The sequence below is a fragment of the Alosa pseudoharengus genome, unplaced genomic scaffold (genome assembly GCF_046254945.1).
Source record: "Alosa pseudoharengus isolate Yale_2024_CS ecotype anadromous, Long Island Sound unplaced genomic scaffold, YU_APseudo_1.1 YU_APseudo_1.1_scf_3, whole genome shotgun sequence".
Lineage (NCBI taxonomy): Eukaryota > Metazoa > Chordata > Actinopteri > Clupeiformes > Clupeidae > Alosa > Alosa pseudoharengus.
The window spans coordinates 7,875,718-7,890,159 of NW_027468718.1; the positions used below are offsets into that span (position 1 = coordinate 7,875,718).

The window sequence follows — 14,442 nt, forward strand, 5'->3', positions numbered from 1 at the left end:
AAAGTCAAGCGTCGTCGTGTGGGGGTCCGCTTTTGCTGGTCCCGCCCCCAAGTAACCCTCCGAGTGGCGGGGCCCTCGCCAGAGGGGGCGCCGGACCCCGTACAGTTGTGGGGTATCGCTTCTCGGCCTTTTGGCTAAGATCAAGTGTAGTATCTGTTCTTATCAGTTTAATATCTGATACGTCCTCTACCCGAGGACTATATATTAATCTGATTTTTGGAACAGGGAGACGGAAGAGGGGCTTGCTCCGTCCGCTCCACGCATCGACCCGGTATTGCAGTGACTCCAGGAACGGTGCACATCCCTTTGATTGTGGAAGAAAAGAACCCAGCCAGCGAGCGGAACCAACCTCTGGGACTTTGGAACCCTCCTTGACAGACAGCAGACACGTGAGTCCTTGCCAGGTCTTTTGGCCAACCGTGCCACCTCCCTTTTCGGGCCCTTTTGGGTTTTCCCGCCCTTTTTCTCTTTTTTTTTTTTTTTTTTTTTTTTAAAACTAGCTGGATGACACTGTGTTGTGACTGGAGCATGTGTGTGGGAGGTGGAGAGACTGAGTGGCAAGGCAAGCCACGCCTTGGCTGGGGCAGCACCTTGGAGTCACCCTCGCGTCCACGACTACCGCCGTTCTTGACCTCCGTCCAGCGTGCCCTGTGGCAGCAATCGCTCGGGTTTCTCTTCATCTCGCACAAATCTTTCGCCTTTTACTAAAGATTTCCGTGGAGGGGAACAGCCCCGAGTTTACGGTATTTTTGGAAGCTCTGCTTCGGCGGAGCTGCACCTTTCTGTCCAAAGTCAAGCGTCGTCGTGTGGGGGTCCGCTTTTGCTGGTCCCGCCCCCAAGTAACCCTCCGAGTGGCGGGGCCCTCGCCAGAGGGGGCGCCGGACCCCGTACAGTTGTGGGGTATCGCTTCTCGGCCTTTTGGCTAAGATCAAGTGTAGTATCTGTTCTTATCAGTTTAATATCTGATACGTCCTCTACCCGAGGACTATATATTAATCTGATTTTTGGAACAGGGAGACGGAAGAGGGGCTTGCTCCGTCCGCTCCACGCATCGACCCGGTATTGCAGTGACTCCAGGAACGGTGCACATCCCTTTGATTGTGGAAGAAAAGAACCCAGCCAGCGAGCGGAACCAACCTCTGGGACTTTGGAACCCTCCTTGACAGACAGCAGACACGTGAGTCCTTGCCAGGTCTTTTGGCCAACCGTGCCACCTCCCTTTTCGGGCCCTTTTGGGTTTTCCCGCCCTTTTTCTCTTTTTTTTTTTTTTTTTTTTTTTTTAAAACTAGCTGGATGACACTGTGTTGTGACTGGAGCATGTGTGTGGGAGGTGGAGAGACTGAGTGGCAAGGCAAGCCACGCCTTGGCTGGGGCAGCACCTTGGAGTCACCCTCGCGTCCACGACTACCGCCGTTCTTGACCTCCGTCCAGCGTGCCCTGTGGCAGCAATCGCTCGGGTTTCTCTTCATCTCGCACAAATCTTTCGCCTTTTACTAAAGATTTCCGTGGAGGGGAACAGCCCCGAGTTTACGGTATTTTTGGAAGCTCTGCTTCGGCGGAGCTGCACCTTTCTGTCCAAAGTCAAGCGTCGTCGTGTGGGGGTCCGCTTTTGCTGGTCCCGCCCCCAAGTAACCCTCCGAGTGGCGGGGCCCTCGCCAGAGGGGGCGCCGGACCCCGTACAGTTGTGGGGTATCGCTTCTCGGCCTTTTGGCTAAGATCAAGTGTAGTATCTGTTCTTATCAGTTTAATATCTGATACGTCCTCTACCCGAGGACTATATATTAATCTGATTTTTGGAACAGGGAGACGGAAGAGGGGCTTGCTCCGTCCGCTCCACGCATCGACCCGGTATTGCAGTGACTCCAGGAACGGTGCACATCCCTTTGATTGTGGAAGAAAAGAACCCAGCCAGCGAGCGGAACCAACCTCTGGGACTTTGGAACCCTCCTTGACAGACAGCAGACACGTGAGTCCTTGCCAGGTCTTTTGGCCAACCGTGCCACCTCCCTTTTCGGGCCCTTTTGGGTTTTCCCGCCCTTTTTCTCTTTTTTTTTTTTTTTTTTTTTTTTTAAAACTAGCTGGATGACACTGTGTTGTGACTGGAGCATGTGTGTGGGAGGTGGAGAGACTGAGTGGCAAGGCAAGCCACGCCTTGGCTGGGGCAGCACCTTGGAGTCACCCTCGCGTCCACGACTACCGCCGTTCTTGACCTCCGTCCAGCGTGCCCTGTGGCAGCAATCGCTCGGGTTTCTCTTCATCTCGCACAAATCTTTCGCCTTTTACTAAAGATTTCCGTGGAGGGGAACAGCCCCGAGTTTACGGTATTTTTGGAAGCTCTGCTTCGGCGGAGCTGCACCTTTCTGTCCAAAGTCAAGCGTCGTCGTGTGGGGGTCCGCTTTTGCTGGTCCCGCCCCCAAGTAACCCTCCGAGTGGCGGGGCCCTCGCCAGAGGGGGCGCCGGACCCCGTACAGTTGTGGGGTATCGCTTCTCGGCCTTTTGGCTAAGATCAAGTGTAGTATCTGTTCTTATCAGTTTAATATCTGATACGTCCTCTACCCGAGGACTATATATTAATCTGATTTTTGGAACAGGGAGACGGAAGAGGGGCTTGCTCCGTCCGCTCCACGCATCGACCCGGTATTGCAGTGACTCCAGGAACGGTGCACATCCCTTTGATTGTGGAAGAAAAGAACCCAGCCAGCGAGCGGAACCAACCTCTGGGACTTTGGAACCCTCCTTGACAGACAGCAGACACGTGAGTCCTTGCCAGGTCTTTTGGCCAACCGTGCCACCTCCCTTTTCGGGCCCTTTTGGGTTTTCCCGCCCTTTTTCTCTTTTTTTTTTTTTTTTTTTTTTTTTAAAACTAGCTGGATGACACTGTGTTGTGACTGGAGCATGTGTGTGGGAGGTGGAGAGACTGAGTGGCAAGGCAAGCCACGCCTTGGCTGGGGCAGCACCTTGGAGTCACCCTCGCGTCCACGACTACCGCCGTTCTTGACCTCCGTCCAGCGTGCCCTGTGGCAGCAATCGCTCGGGTTTCTCTTCATCTCGCACAAATCTTTCGCCTTTTACTAAAGATTTCCGTGGAGGGGAACAGCCCCGAGTTTACGGTATTTTTGGAAGCTCTGCTTCGGCGGAGCTGCACCTTTCTGTCCAAAGTCAAGCGTCGTCGTGTGGGGGTCCGCTTTTGCTGGTCCCGCCCCCAAGTAACCCTCCGAGTGGCGGGGCCCTCGCCAGAGGGGGCGCCGGACCCCGTACAGTTGTGGGGTATCGCTTCTCGGCCTTTTGGCTAAGATCAAGTGTAGTATCTGTTCTTATCAGTTTAATATCTGATACGTCCTCTACCCGAGGACTATATATTAATCTGATTTTTGGAACAGGGAGACGGAAGAGGGGCTTGCTCCGTCCGCTCCACGCATCGACCCGGTATTGCAGTGACTCCAGGAACGGTGCACATCCCTTTGATTGTGGAAGAAAAGAACCCAGCCAGCGAGCGGAACCAACCTCTGGGACTTTGGAACCCTCCTTGACAGACAGCAGACACGTGAGTCCTTGCCAGGTCTTTTGGCCAACCGTGCCACCTCCCTTTTCGGGCCCTTTTGGGTTTTCCCGCCCTTTTTCTCTTTTTTTTTTTTTTTTTTTTTTTTTAAAACTAGCTGGATGACACTGTGTTGTGACTGGAGCATGTGTGTGGGAGGTGGAGAGACTGAGTGGCAAGGCAAGCCACGCCTTGGCTGGGGCAGCACCTTGGAGTCACCCTCGCGTCCACGACTACCGCCGTTCTTGACCTCCGTCCAGCGTGCCCTGTGGCAGCAATCGCTCGGGTTTCTCTTCATCTCGCACAAATCTTTCGCCTTTTACTAAAGATTTCCGTGGAGGGGAACAGCCCCGAGTTTACGGTATTTTTGGAAGCTCTGCTTCGGCGGAGCTGCACCTTTCTGTCCAAAGTCAAGCGTCGTCGTGTGGGGGTCCGCTTTTGCTGGTCCCGCCCCCAAGTAACCCTCCGAGTGGCGGGGCCCTCGCCAGAGGGGGCGCCGGACCCCGTACAGTTGTGGGGTATCGCTTCTCGGCCTTTTGGCTAAGATCAAGTGTAGTATCTGTTCTTATCAGTTTAATATCTGATACGTCCTCTACCCGAGGACTATATATTAATCTGATTTTTGGAACAGGGAGACGGAAGAGGGGCTTGCTCCGTCCGCTCCACGCATCGACCCGGTATTGCAGTGACTCCAGGAACGGTGCACATCCCTTTGATTGTGGAAGAAAAGAACCCAGCCAGCGAGCGGAACCAACCTCTGGGACTTTGGAACCCTCCTTGACAGACAGCAGACACGTGAGTCCTTGCCAGGTCTTTTGGCCAACCGTGCCACCTCCCTTTTCGGGCCCTTTTGGGTTTTCCCGCCCTTTTTCTCTTTTTTTTTTTTTTTTTTTTTTTTTAAAACTAGCTGGATGACACTGTGTTGTGACTGGAGCATGTGTGTGGGAGGTGGAGAGACTGAGTGGCAAGGCAAGCCACGCCTTGGCTGGGGCAGCACCTTGGAGTCACCCTCGCGTCCACGACTACCGCCGTTCTTGACCTCCGTCCAGCGTGCCCTGTGGCAGCAATCGCTCGGGTTTCTCTTCATCTCGCACAAATCTTTCGCCTTTTACTAAAGATTTCCGTGGAGGGGAACAGCCCCGAGTTTACGGTATTTTTGGAAGCTCTGCTTCGGCGGAGCTGCACCTTTCTGTCCAAAGTCAAGCGTCGTCGTGTGGGGGTCCGCTTTTGCTGGTCCCGCCCCCAAGTAACCCTCCGAGTGGCGGGGCCCTCGCCAGAGGGGGCGCCGGACCCCGTACAGTTGTGGGGTATCGCTTCTCGGCCTTTTGGCTAAGATCAAGTGTAGTATCTGTTCTTATCAGTTTAATATCTGATACGTCCTCTACCCGAGGACTATATATTAATCTGATTTTTGGAACAGGGAGACGGAAGAGGGGCTTGCTCCGTCCGCTCCACGCATCGACCCGGTATTGCAGTGACTCCAGGAACGGTGCACATCCCTTTGATTGTGGAAGAAAAGAACCCAGCCAGCGAGCGGAACCAACCTCTGGGACTTTGGAACCCTCCTTGACAGACAGCAGACACGTGAGTCCTTGCCAGGTCTTTTGGCCAACCGTGCCACCTCCCTTTTCGGGCCCTTTTGGGTTTTCCCGCCCTTTTTCTCTTTTTTTTTTTTTTTTTTTTTTTTTAAAACTAGCTGGATGACACTGTGTTGTGACTGGAGCATGTGTGTGGGAGGTGGAGAGACTGAGTGGCAAGGCAAGCCACGCCTTGGCTGGGGCAGCACCTTGGAGTCACCCTCGCGTCCACGACTACCGCCGTTCTTGACCTCCGTCCAGCGTGCCCTGTGGCAGCAATCGCTCGGGTTTCTCTTCATCTCGCACAAATCTTTCGCCTTTTACTAAAGATTTCCGTGGAGGGGAACAGCCCCGAGTTTACGGTATTTTTGGAAGCTCTGCTTCGGCGGAGCTGCACCTTTCTGTCCAAAGTCAAGCGTCGTCGTGTGGGGGTCCGCTTTTGCTGGTCCCGCCCCCAAGTAACCCTCCGAGTGGCGGGGCCCTCGCCAGAGGGGGCGCCGGACCCCGTACAGTTGTGGGGTATCGCTTCTCGGCCTTTTGGCTAAGATCAAGTGTAGTATCTGTTCTTATCAGTTTAATATCTGATACGTCCTCTACCCGAGGACTATATATTAATCTGATTTTTGGAACAGGGAGACGGAAGAGGGGCTTGCTCCGTCCGCTCCACGCATCGACCCGGTATTGCAGTGACTCCAGGAACGGTGCACATCCCTTTGATTGTGGAAGAAAAAACCCAGCCAGCGAGCGGAACCAACCTCTGGGACTTTGGAACCCTCCTTGACAGACAGCAGACACGTGAGTCCTTGCCAGGTCTTTTGGCCAACCGTGCCACCTCCCTTTTCGGGCCCTTTTGGGTTTTCCCGCCCTTTTTCTCTTTTTTTTTTTTTTTTTTTTTTTTAAAACTAGCTGGATGACACTGTGTTGTGACTGGAGCATGTGTGTGGGAGGTGGAGAGACTGAGTGGCAAGGCAAGCCACGCCTTGGCTGGGGCAGCACCTTGGAGTCACCCTCGCGTCCACGACTACCGCCGTTCTTGACCTCCGTCCAGCGTGCCCTGTGGCAGCAATCGCTCGGGTTTCTCTTCATCTCGCACAAATCTTTCGCCTTTTACTAAAGATTTCCGTGGAGGGGAACAGCCCCGAGTTTACGGTATTTTTGGAAGCTCTGCTTCGGCGGAGCTGCACCTTTCTGTCCAAAGTCAAGCGTCGTCGTGTGGGGGTCCGCTTTTGCTGGTCCCGCCCCCAAGTAACCCTCCGAGTGGCGGGGCCCTCGCCAGAGGGGGCGCCGGACCCCGTACAGTTGTGGGGTATCGCTTCTCGGCCTTTTGGCTAAGATCAAGTGTAGTATCTGTTCTTATCAGTTTAATATCTGATACGTCCTCTACCCGAGGACTATATATTAATCTGATTTTTGGAACAGGGAGACGGAAGAGGGGCTTGCTCCGTCCGCTCCACGCATCGACCCGGTATTGCAGTGACTCCAGGAACGGTGCACATCCCTTTGATTGTGGAAGAAAAGAACCCAGCCAGCGAGCGGAACCAACCTCTGGGACTTTGGAACCCTCCTTGACAGACAGCAGACACGTGAGTCCTTGCCAGGTCTTTTGGCCAACCGTGCCACCTCCCTTTTCGGGCCCTTTTGGGTTTTCCCGCCCTTTTTCTCTTTTTTTTTTTTTTTTTTTTTTTTAAAACTAGCTGGATGACACTGTGTTGTGACTGGAGCATGTGTGTGGGAGGTGGAGAGACTGAGTGGCAAGGCAAGCCACGCCTTGGCTGGGGCAGCACCTTGGAGTCACCCTCGCGTCCACGACTACCGCCGTTCTTGACCTCCGTCCAGCGTGCCCTGTGGCAGCAATCGCTCGGGTTTCTCTTCATCTCGCACAAATCTTTCGCCTTTTACTAAAGATTTCCGTGGAGGGGAACAGCCCCGAGTTTACGGTATTTTTGGAAGCTCTGCTTCGGCGGAGCTGCACCTTTCTGTCCAAAGTCAAGCGTCGTCGTGTGGGGGTCCGCTTTTGCTGGTCCCGCCCCCAAGTAACCCTCCGAGTGGCGGGGCCCTCGCCAGAGGGGGCGCCGGACCCCGTACAGTTGTGGGGTATCGCTTCTCGGCCTTTTGGCTAAGATCAAGTGTAGTATCTGTTCTTATCAGTTTAATATCTGATACGTCCTCTACCCGAGGACTATATATTAATCTGATTTTTGGAACAGGGAGACGGAAGAGGGGCTTGCTCCGTCCGCTCCACGCATCGACCCGGTATTGCAGTGACTCCAGGAACGGTGCACATCCCTTTGATTGTGGAAGAAAAGAACCCAGCCAGCGAGCGGAACCAACCTCTGGGACTTTGGAACCCTCCTTGACAGACAGCAGACACGTGAGTCCTTGCCAGGTCTTTTGGCCAACCGTGCCACCTCCCTTTTCGGGCCCTTTTGGGTTTTCCCGCCCTTTTTCTCTTTTTTTTTTTTTTTTTTTTTTTTTAAAACTAGCTGGATGACACTGTGTTGTGACTGGAGCATGTGTGTGGGAGGTGGAGAGACTGAGTGGCAAGGCAAGCCACGCCTTGGCTGGGGCAGCACCTTGGAGTCACCCTCGCGTCCACGACTACCGCCGTTCTTGACCTCCGTCCAGCGTGCCCTGTGGCAGCAATCGCTCGGGTTTCTCTTCATCTCGCACAAATCTTTCGCCTTTTACTAAAGATTTCCGTGGAGGGGAACAGCCCCGAGTTTACGGTATTTTTGGAAGCTCTGCTTCGGCGGAGCTGCACCTTTCTGTCCAAAGTCAAGCGTCGTCGTGTGGGGGTCCGCTTTTGCTGGTCCCGCCCCCAAGTAACCCTCCGAGTGGCGGGGCCCTCGCCAGAGGGGGCGCCGGACCCCGTACAGTTGTGGGGTATCGCTTCTCGGCCTTTTGGCTAAGATCAAGTGTAGTATCTGTTCTTATCAGTTTAATATCTGATACGTCCTCTACCCGAGGACTATATATTAATCTGATTTTTGGAACAGGGAGACGGAAGAGGGGCTTGCTCCGTCCGCTCCACGCATCGACCCGGTATTGCAGTGACTCCAGGAACGGTGCACATCCCTTTGATTGTGGAAGAAAAGAACCCAGCCAGCGAGCGGAACCAACCTCTGGGACTTTGGAACCCTCCTTGACAGACAGCAGACACGTGAGTCCTTGCCAGGTCTTTTGGCCAACCGTGCCACCTCCCTTTTCGGGCCCTTTTGGGTTTTCCCGCCCTTTTTCTCTTTTTTTTTTTTTTTTTTTTTTTTTAAAACTAGCTGGATGACACTGTGTTGTGACTGGAGCATGTGTGTGGGAGGTGGAGAGACTGAGTGGCAAGGCAAGCCACGCCTTGGCTGGGGCAGCACCTTGGAGTCACCCTCGCGTCCACGACTACCGCCGTTCTTGACCTCCGTCCAGCGTGCCCTGTGGCAGCAATCGCTCGGGTTTCTCTTCATCTCGCACAAATCTTTCGCCTTTTACTAAAGATTTCCGTGGAGGGGAACAGCCCCGAGTTTACGGTATTTTTGGAAGCTCTGCTTCGGCGGAGCTGCACCTTTCTGTCCAAAGTCAAGCGTCGTCGTGTGGGGGTCCGCTTTTGCTGGTCCCGCCCCCAAGTAACCCTCCGAGTGGCGGGGCCCTCGCCAGAGGGGGCGCCGGACCCCGTACAGTTGTGGGGTATCGCTTCTCGGCCTTTTGGCTAAGATCAAGTGTAGTATCTGTTCTTATCAGTTTAATATCTGATACGTCCTCTACCCGAGGACTATATATTAATCTGATTTTTGGAACAGGGAGACGGAAGAGGGGCTTGCTCCGTCCGCTCCACGCATCGACCCGGTATTGCAGTGACTCCAGGAACGGTGCACATCCCTTTGATTGTGGAAGAAAAGAACCCAGCCAGCGAGCGGAACCAACCTCTGGGACTTTGGAACCCTCCTTGACAGACAGCAGACACGTGAGTCCTTGCCAGGTCTTTTGGCCAACCGTGCCACCTCCCTTTTCGGGCCCTTTTGGGTTTTCCCGCCCTTTTTCTCTTTTTTTTTTTTTTTTTTTTTTTTTAAAACTAGCTGGATGACACTGTGTTGTGACTGGAGCATGTGTGTGGGAGGTGGAGAGACTGAGTGGCAAGGCAAGCCACGCCTTGGCTGGGGCAGCACCTTGGAGTCACCCTCGCGTCCACGACTACCGCCGTTCTTGACCTCCGTCCAGCGTGCCCTGTGGCAGCAATCGCTCGGGTTTCTCTTCATCTCGCACAAATCTTTCGCCTTTTACTAAAGATTTCCGTGGAGGGGAACAGCCCCGAGTTTACGGTATTTTTGGAAGCTCTGCTTCGGCGGAGCTGCACCTTTCTGTCCAAAGTCAAGCGTCGTCGTGTGGGGGTCCGCTTTTGCTGGTCCCGCCCCCAAGTAACCCTCCGAGTGGCGGGGCCCTCGCCAGAGGGGGCGCCGGACCCCGTACAGTTGTGGGGTATCGCTTCTCGGCCTTTTGGCTAAGATCAAGTGTAGTATCTGTTCTTATCAGTTTAATATCTGATACGTCCTCTACCCGAGGACTATATATTAATCTGATTTTTGGAACAGGGAGACGGAAGAGGGGCTTGCTCCGTCCGCTCCACGCATCGACCCGGTATTGCAGTGACTCCAGGAACGGTGCACATCCCTTTGATTGTGGAAGAAAAGAACCCAGCCAGCGAGCGGAACCAACCTCTGGGACTTTGGAACCCTCCTTGACAGACAGCAGACACGTGAGTCCTTGCCAGGTCTTTTGGCCAACCGTGCCACCTCCCTTTTCGGGCCCTTTTGGGTTTTCCCGCCCTTTTTCTCTTTTTTTTTTTTTTTTTTTTTTTTTAAAACTAGCTGGATGACACTGTGTTGTGACTGGAGCATGTGTGTGGGAGGTGGAGAGACTGAGTGGCAAGGCAAGCCACGCCTTGGCTGGGGCAGCACCTTGGAGTCACCCTCGCGTCCACGACTACCGCCGTTCTTGACCTCCGTCCAGCGTGCCCTGTGGCAGCAATCGCTCGGGTTTCTCTTCATCTCGCACAAATCTTTCGCCTTTTACTAAAGATTTCCGTGGAGGGGAACAGCCCCGAGTTTACGGTATTTTTGGAAGCTCTGCTTCGGCGGAGCTGCACCTTTCTGTCCAAAGTCAAGCGTCGTCGTGTGGGGGTCCGCTTTTGCTGGTCCCGCCCCCAAGTAACCCTCCGAGTGGCGGGGCCCTCGCCAGAGGGGGCGCCGGACCCCGTACAGTTGTGGGGTATCGCTTCTCGGCCTTTTGGCTAAGATCAAGTGTAGTATCTGTTCTTATCAGTTTAATATCTGATACGTCCTCTACCCGAGGACTATATATTAATCTGATTTTTGGAACAGGGAGACGGAAGAGGGGCTTGCTCCGTCCGCTCCACGCATCGACCCGGTATTGCAGTGACTCCAGGAACGGTGCACATCCCTTTGATTGTGGAAGAAAAGAACCCAGCCAGCGAGCGGAACCAACCTCTGGGACTTTGGAACCCTCCTTGACAGACAGCAGACACGTGAGTCCTTGCCAGGTCTTTTGGCCAACCGTGCCACCTCCCTTTTCGGGCCCTTTTGGGTTTTCCCGCCCTTTTTCTCTTTTTTTTTTTTTTTTTTTTTTTTTAAAACTAGCTGGATGACACTGTGTTGTGACTGGAGCATGTGTGTGGGAGGTGGAGAGACTGAGTGGCAAGGCAAGCCACGCCTTGGCTGGGGCAGCACCTTGGAGTCACCCTCGCGTCCACGACTACCGCCGTTCTTGACCTCCGTCCAGCGTGCCCTGTGGCAGCAATCGCTCGGGTTTCTCTTCATCTCGCACAAATCTTTCGCCTTTTACTAAAGATTTCCGTGGAGGGGAACAGCCCCGAGTTTACGGTATTTTTGGAAGCTCTGCTTCGGCGGAGCTGCACCTTTCTGTCCAAAGTCAAGCGTCGTCGTGTGGGGGTCCGCTTTTGCTGGTCCCGCCCCCAAGTAACCCTCCGAGTGGCGGGGCCCTCGCCAGAGGGGGCGCCGGACCCCGTACAGTTGTGGGGTATCGCTTCTCGGCCTTTTGGCTAAGATCAAGTGTAGTATCTGTTCTTATCAGTTTAATATCTGATACGTCCTCTACCCGAGGACTATATATTAATCTGATTTTTGGAACAGGGAGACGGAAGAGGGGCTTGCTCCGTCCGCTCCACGCATCGACCCGGTATTGCAGTGACTCCAGGAACGGTGCACATCCCTTTGATTGTGGAAGAAAAGAACCCAGCCAGCGAGCGGAACCAACCTCTGGGACTTTGGAACCCTCCTTGACAGACAGCAGACACGTGAGTCCTTGCCAGGTCTTTTGGCCAACCGTGCCACCTCCCTTTTCGGGCCCTTTTGGGTTTTCCCGCCCTTTTTCTCTTTTTTTTTTTTTTTTTTTTTTTTAAAACTAGCTGGATGACACTGTGTTGTGACTGGAGCATGTGTGTGGGAGGTGGAGAGACTGAGTGGCAAGGCAAGCCACGCCTTGGCTGGGGCAGCACCTTGGAGTCACCCTCGCGTCCACGACTACCGCCGTTCTTGACCTCCGTCCAGCGTGCCCTGTGGCAGCAATCGCTCGGGTTTCTCTTCATCTCGCACAAATCTTTCGCCTTTTACTAAAGATTTCCGTGGAGGGGAACTGCCCCGAGTTTAGATCACGTGTGATCTATCGTTCGAGCGATTGCGTTTTGATGGCGACGTCAAGGAGGAGTGGGCCGGCCAGTCAGGCGCGGCTGAAGTATACGGTACGGTTGGTGATGGAGGACTCGGCGGAAGTAAAGGGAAGAGTGACTCCGGAGTATGTCATGGATGCTTTGCTGGTGGATTTTATGGGGATTTCTTTGGATCGTTTGCTTTGCCTACAGGACTTTTCTTCAGTTGGATTTATGGATTTAAGTTTCAACACGCTGGCGGATTGCACCTTTTTTTTCGGGGAGTTTAATCGGAGGCGCACGGAAGACCAGGTGAGGGGCGTTTCACTTATTCCATTGTTTGGTCATGCTTTTACCCCTTTGTACATCCACTTGTACAATCCCTGGGTGCCGCTGGAGGTGGTGACTGGGTTTTTGTCGAGGTACTGTGGGGCTGTGAAGGGGGGTGCGAAATGTTTGAACTCCAGAGGGGTTTGGAATGGGAAGCGGCAGTTTCAGGTGAAGTTCAAAGAAGATCCGGAGGACCCTGGGTCCTTTCTACACCCCCCGGGGGTTTTTAGCCTGGGCCCGGATAGGGGCTTCTTGAGCTACCCGGGGCAGCCTGTGTATTGCAGGCGGTGTGGGCAGAGGGGGCACACAAAAACAGACTGTTTGGGACAGAACTGCAGGCGGTGTGGGACTCAGGGGCACTTTGCAAGGGACTGTACCGCTCCGAAGACGTGCAGCCTGTGTGGGAGTGGGGTGCACCTCTTCCGGGAGTGTCCGACCCGGAGGAGGACGTTTGCGGAGGTGGTGGGGGATGGGGACCGGCGTGACGGGCCTGAGGAGGAGGGGGTCGAGAGGCCGGCGGAGCAGGCTGTGGTGGAGGGTGCTGGAGCGGTGGAGGCGGCTGTAGTCGGCGGAATCCTTTCACCGGAGGCCGAGGTGGTGGCGGCGATTCCGTCGCAGGACCTGGTCACCCCTCCCCTCAGTTTGTTAGTGGGGGAGGCCGGCGTGGCGGAGCAGGAGCTGGGGAGAGGGGTCGGCGTGGGCTTGGGTGGCACGCCTAGCCTAGCTAGCCTGACTAGCTCGGCTGGACAAAGGAACCTGCCGCATGGCACGGGGGGGCCTCCAGAGCTCCCTCTGGTGGACCCGGGGGAGGGTGCGCCTTACAGCCCTGTTTTTTTTTCGAATGTGGGCTTCGAGGTGGAGGGCCTGAGCCCTCTGCCGGGGTCCCCATCTTGGGCCGAGGATATGGAGCAGCGCGACATGGAGGTGGGGGAGCCCAAGGCGGTCAAGCGGCGGTTGCCGGAGGTGTCGGAGGCAGACGGATGGGAGACGACTGCGCCGAAGGTGCAGGCGGTGTCGGGTGCTGATGATGGGCGGTTGTCGGGGGAGCAGCGCGATGCCGAGGTGAGGGGGGAGGTGGACCTCTCCCCGGGTCTGGACGGGAGGCGGCTGGACGAGGACGTGGTCCAGGAGACGCCGGAGTCGCAGCAGGTGGAGTTGGCGGGGCCTGTCTCTCTCTCTGTGCCGGCGGCGCCTGAGGAAGCCCAGTCTCAGGTGTATGGTGCGGAGGTGAGAGGGGGTGCAGTTCTGGCGCAGGGGTCGGGGGAGCCGCCGGAGTCGCCGGGGCCCCTGAACCGGTTGGTTCGGGGGGGCAGGCCAGTGGCCCCCCCGGCAAGCAGCTTCTCTCCGACCGGGGATGAGCCTCTGCCGCTGCGGGGGCCGATCTTGGAGCCGGAGAGGGTTTCCGCTGGGAGTGCTGGACATGGCAGTGGACCGAGGGGCAGGGACCAGAAGGGGAAGGTGGACCAGCCCTGATTGCTCATGCTGTGTGTGTTATGTGTGTTGGGTGGTTGGTTTGGCGGGCGGGTTGGGGGGGGATGTGGGTTTTATTGCTGGACTGTTTAATGAAGTTTCTTTCTTTGAATGTCAGGGGTCTGAGGGAGGGCAGAAAGCGGGGTGCTGTTTTTGGGTTTCTGTCTTCTTTGGGGTATGATGTGTTTTTTTTACAGGAATGTCATTTGAGGGATGAGGGGGATGGGAAAAAATTTAAGGAGGAATGGGGAAGGGGTCCTTCTGTGTGGGGGGTGGGGGGGGCGCACGCTGATGGGGTGGGTCTTCTTTTTGGTTCATGGGGTTTTGTGGTGGAGGTGGTGGTGTGTACGGTGCCAGGTAGGGTGCTGTGTGTAGACGTAAGGGTGGGGGGGGTGGACCTGCGTTTGGTGTGTGTTTATGCCCCAAGTGTGAGGGGGGAGCGGGTGGGTTTCTTTGAGGGTTTGGCTCCGCTGCTCTTGTGTAATCGGATGGTGGTGGTGGGGGGGGATTTTAATGTCTGTTTGGATAGGGGGTCTGGGGGAAGTGTGGAGCTGAGGCAGTTATGTAATGATCATGGGTTACGGGACGCCTTCAAGGTTGCCGGGGTGAGTGGAGGCGGGGCTACGTGGAGGAACTCAAGGGGGGTGGAGTCCCGCCTGGATTATCTCCTGTTCCCTCGTGGTGTGGCGTTGGCGGGGTTCCGGGTTATCCCGGCCTGGTGTTCCGATCACTGCGCCATCGGGGTGGAGGCTGACCTGGGGGAGGGGAGGCGGGTAAGGCCGAGGTGGCGATTCCCCAACCGACTTTTGGAGGGGGAGGAGTTCCGGGAGCAGTGTGGAGCAATGTTGAGGGGGTGGAGG

The 14,442-nt window shown here is 55.3% G+C and overlaps 30 non-coding genes across 30 annotated transcripts; all 30 read left to right on the forward strand.

The window, feature by feature from the left end:
* The first annotated feature begins 114 nt into the window (after nucleotides 1-114).
* On the forward strand, nucleotides 115-305 carry LOC143101152 (U2 spliceosomal RNA). Its single transcript, XR_012982139.1, has one exon. It is a non-coding gene; the product is annotated as a U2 spliceosomal RNA (small nuclear RNA).
* A 355-nt stretch (nucleotides 306-660) lies between these two features.
* On the forward strand, nucleotides 661-774 carry LOC143101061 (U5 spliceosomal RNA). Its single transcript, XR_012982055.1, has one exon. It is a non-coding gene; the product is annotated as a U5 spliceosomal RNA (small nuclear RNA).
* Nucleotides 775-902: 128 nt separating this feature from the next.
* LOC143101153 (U2 spliceosomal RNA) lies at nucleotides 903-1,093 on the forward strand. The gene has a single exon (XR_012982140.1). It is a non-coding gene; the product is annotated as a U2 spliceosomal RNA (small nuclear RNA).
* Nucleotides 1,094-1,449: 356 nt separating this feature from the next.
* LOC143101062 (U5 spliceosomal RNA) lies at nucleotides 1,450-1,563 on the forward strand. The gene has a single exon (XR_012982056.1). It is a non-coding gene; the product is annotated as a U5 spliceosomal RNA (small nuclear RNA).
* A 128-nt stretch (nucleotides 1,564-1,691) lies between these two features.
* On the forward strand, nucleotides 1,692-1,882 carry LOC143101154 (U2 spliceosomal RNA). The gene has a single exon (XR_012982141.1). It is a non-coding gene; the product is annotated as a U2 spliceosomal RNA (small nuclear RNA).
* Nucleotides 1,883-2,238: 356 nt separating this feature from the next.
* Nucleotides 2,239-2,352, forward strand: LOC143101063 (U5 spliceosomal RNA). The gene has a single exon (XR_012982057.1). It is a non-coding gene; the product is annotated as a U5 spliceosomal RNA (small nuclear RNA).
* A 128-nt stretch (nucleotides 2,353-2,480) lies between these two features.
* Nucleotides 2,481-2,671, forward strand: LOC143101155 (U2 spliceosomal RNA). Its single transcript, XR_012982142.1, has one exon. It is a non-coding gene; the product is annotated as a U2 spliceosomal RNA (small nuclear RNA).
* Nucleotides 2,672-3,027: 356 nt separating this feature from the next.
* LOC143101064 (U5 spliceosomal RNA) lies at nucleotides 3,028-3,141 on the forward strand. The gene has a single exon (XR_012982058.1). It is a non-coding gene; the product is annotated as a U5 spliceosomal RNA (small nuclear RNA).
* Nucleotides 3,142-3,269: 128 nt separating this feature from the next.
* LOC143101157 (U2 spliceosomal RNA) lies at nucleotides 3,270-3,460 on the forward strand. Its single transcript, XR_012982143.1, has one exon. It is a non-coding gene; the product is annotated as a U2 spliceosomal RNA (small nuclear RNA).
* Nucleotides 3,461-3,816: 356 nt separating this feature from the next.
* On the forward strand, nucleotides 3,817-3,930 carry LOC143101066 (U5 spliceosomal RNA). Its single transcript, XR_012982060.1, has one exon. It is a non-coding gene; the product is annotated as a U5 spliceosomal RNA (small nuclear RNA).
* A 128-nt stretch (nucleotides 3,931-4,058) lies between these two features.
* On the forward strand, nucleotides 4,059-4,249 carry LOC143101158 (U2 spliceosomal RNA). Its single transcript, XR_012982144.1, has one exon. It is a non-coding gene; the product is annotated as a U2 spliceosomal RNA (small nuclear RNA).
* Nucleotides 4,250-4,605: 356 nt separating this feature from the next.
* LOC143101067 (U5 spliceosomal RNA) lies at nucleotides 4,606-4,719 on the forward strand. The gene has a single exon (XR_012982061.1). It is a non-coding gene; the product is annotated as a U5 spliceosomal RNA (small nuclear RNA).
* A 128-nt stretch (nucleotides 4,720-4,847) lies between these two features.
* Nucleotides 4,848-5,038, forward strand: LOC143101159 (U2 spliceosomal RNA). The gene has a single exon (XR_012982145.1). It is a non-coding gene; the product is annotated as a U2 spliceosomal RNA (small nuclear RNA).
* Nucleotides 5,039-5,394: 356 nt separating this feature from the next.
* LOC143101068 (U5 spliceosomal RNA) lies at nucleotides 5,395-5,508 on the forward strand. Its single transcript, XR_012982062.1, has one exon. It is a non-coding gene; the product is annotated as a U5 spliceosomal RNA (small nuclear RNA).
* Nucleotides 5,509-5,636: 128 nt separating this feature from the next.
* Nucleotides 5,637-5,827, forward strand: LOC143101160 (U2 spliceosomal RNA). The gene has a single exon (XR_012982146.1). It is a non-coding gene; the product is annotated as a U2 spliceosomal RNA (small nuclear RNA).
* Nucleotides 5,828-6,181: 354 nt separating this feature from the next.
* Nucleotides 6,182-6,295, forward strand: LOC143101069 (U5 spliceosomal RNA). Its single transcript, XR_012982063.1, has one exon. It is a non-coding gene; the product is annotated as a U5 spliceosomal RNA (small nuclear RNA).
* A 128-nt stretch (nucleotides 6,296-6,423) lies between these two features.
* LOC143101161 (U2 spliceosomal RNA) lies at nucleotides 6,424-6,614 on the forward strand. Its single transcript, XR_012982147.1, has one exon. It is a non-coding gene; the product is annotated as a U2 spliceosomal RNA (small nuclear RNA).
* Nucleotides 6,615-6,969: 355 nt separating this feature from the next.
* Nucleotides 6,970-7,083, forward strand: LOC143101070 (U5 spliceosomal RNA). Its single transcript, XR_012982064.1, has one exon. It is a non-coding gene; the product is annotated as a U5 spliceosomal RNA (small nuclear RNA).
* A 128-nt stretch (nucleotides 7,084-7,211) lies between these two features.
* Nucleotides 7,212-7,402, forward strand: LOC143100970 (U2 spliceosomal RNA). Its single transcript, XR_012981974.1, has one exon. It is a non-coding gene; the product is annotated as a U2 spliceosomal RNA (small nuclear RNA).
* Nucleotides 7,403-7,758: 356 nt separating this feature from the next.
* Nucleotides 7,759-7,872, forward strand: LOC143101071 (U5 spliceosomal RNA). The gene has a single exon (XR_012982065.1). It is a non-coding gene; the product is annotated as a U5 spliceosomal RNA (small nuclear RNA).
* A 128-nt stretch (nucleotides 7,873-8,000) lies between these two features.
* Nucleotides 8,001-8,191, forward strand: LOC143100971 (U2 spliceosomal RNA). Its single transcript, XR_012981975.1, has one exon. It is a non-coding gene; the product is annotated as a U2 spliceosomal RNA (small nuclear RNA).
* Nucleotides 8,192-8,547: 356 nt separating this feature from the next.
* On the forward strand, nucleotides 8,548-8,661 carry LOC143101072 (U5 spliceosomal RNA). The gene has a single exon (XR_012982066.1). It is a non-coding gene; the product is annotated as a U5 spliceosomal RNA (small nuclear RNA).
* Nucleotides 8,662-8,789: 128 nt separating this feature from the next.
* LOC143100972 (U2 spliceosomal RNA) lies at nucleotides 8,790-8,980 on the forward strand. The gene has a single exon (XR_012981976.1). It is a non-coding gene; the product is annotated as a U2 spliceosomal RNA (small nuclear RNA).
* Nucleotides 8,981-9,336: 356 nt separating this feature from the next.
* Nucleotides 9,337-9,450, forward strand: LOC143101073 (U5 spliceosomal RNA). The gene has a single exon (XR_012982067.1). It is a non-coding gene; the product is annotated as a U5 spliceosomal RNA (small nuclear RNA).
* A 128-nt stretch (nucleotides 9,451-9,578) lies between these two features.
* Nucleotides 9,579-9,769, forward strand: LOC143100973 (U2 spliceosomal RNA). Its single transcript, XR_012981977.1, has one exon. It is a non-coding gene; the product is annotated as a U2 spliceosomal RNA (small nuclear RNA).
* Nucleotides 9,770-10,125: 356 nt separating this feature from the next.
* On the forward strand, nucleotides 10,126-10,239 carry LOC143101074 (U5 spliceosomal RNA). The gene has a single exon (XR_012982068.1). It is a non-coding gene; the product is annotated as a U5 spliceosomal RNA (small nuclear RNA).
* Nucleotides 10,240-10,367: 128 nt separating this feature from the next.
* On the forward strand, nucleotides 10,368-10,558 carry LOC143100974 (U2 spliceosomal RNA). Its single transcript, XR_012981978.1, has one exon. It is a non-coding gene; the product is annotated as a U2 spliceosomal RNA (small nuclear RNA).
* Nucleotides 10,559-10,914: 356 nt separating this feature from the next.
* Nucleotides 10,915-11,028, forward strand: LOC143101076 (U5 spliceosomal RNA). Its single transcript, XR_012982069.1, has one exon. It is a non-coding gene; the product is annotated as a U5 spliceosomal RNA (small nuclear RNA).
* A 128-nt stretch (nucleotides 11,029-11,156) lies between these two features.
* On the forward strand, nucleotides 11,157-11,347 carry LOC143100975 (U2 spliceosomal RNA). Its single transcript, XR_012981979.1, has one exon. It is a non-coding gene; the product is annotated as a U2 spliceosomal RNA (small nuclear RNA).
* Nucleotides 11,348-11,702: 355 nt separating this feature from the next.
* LOC143101117 (U5 spliceosomal RNA) lies at nucleotides 11,703-11,814 on the forward strand. The gene has a single exon (XR_012982107.1). It is a non-coding gene; the product is annotated as a U5 spliceosomal RNA (small nuclear RNA).
* The last annotated feature ends 2,628 nt before the right edge of the window (nucleotides 11,815-14,442 follow it).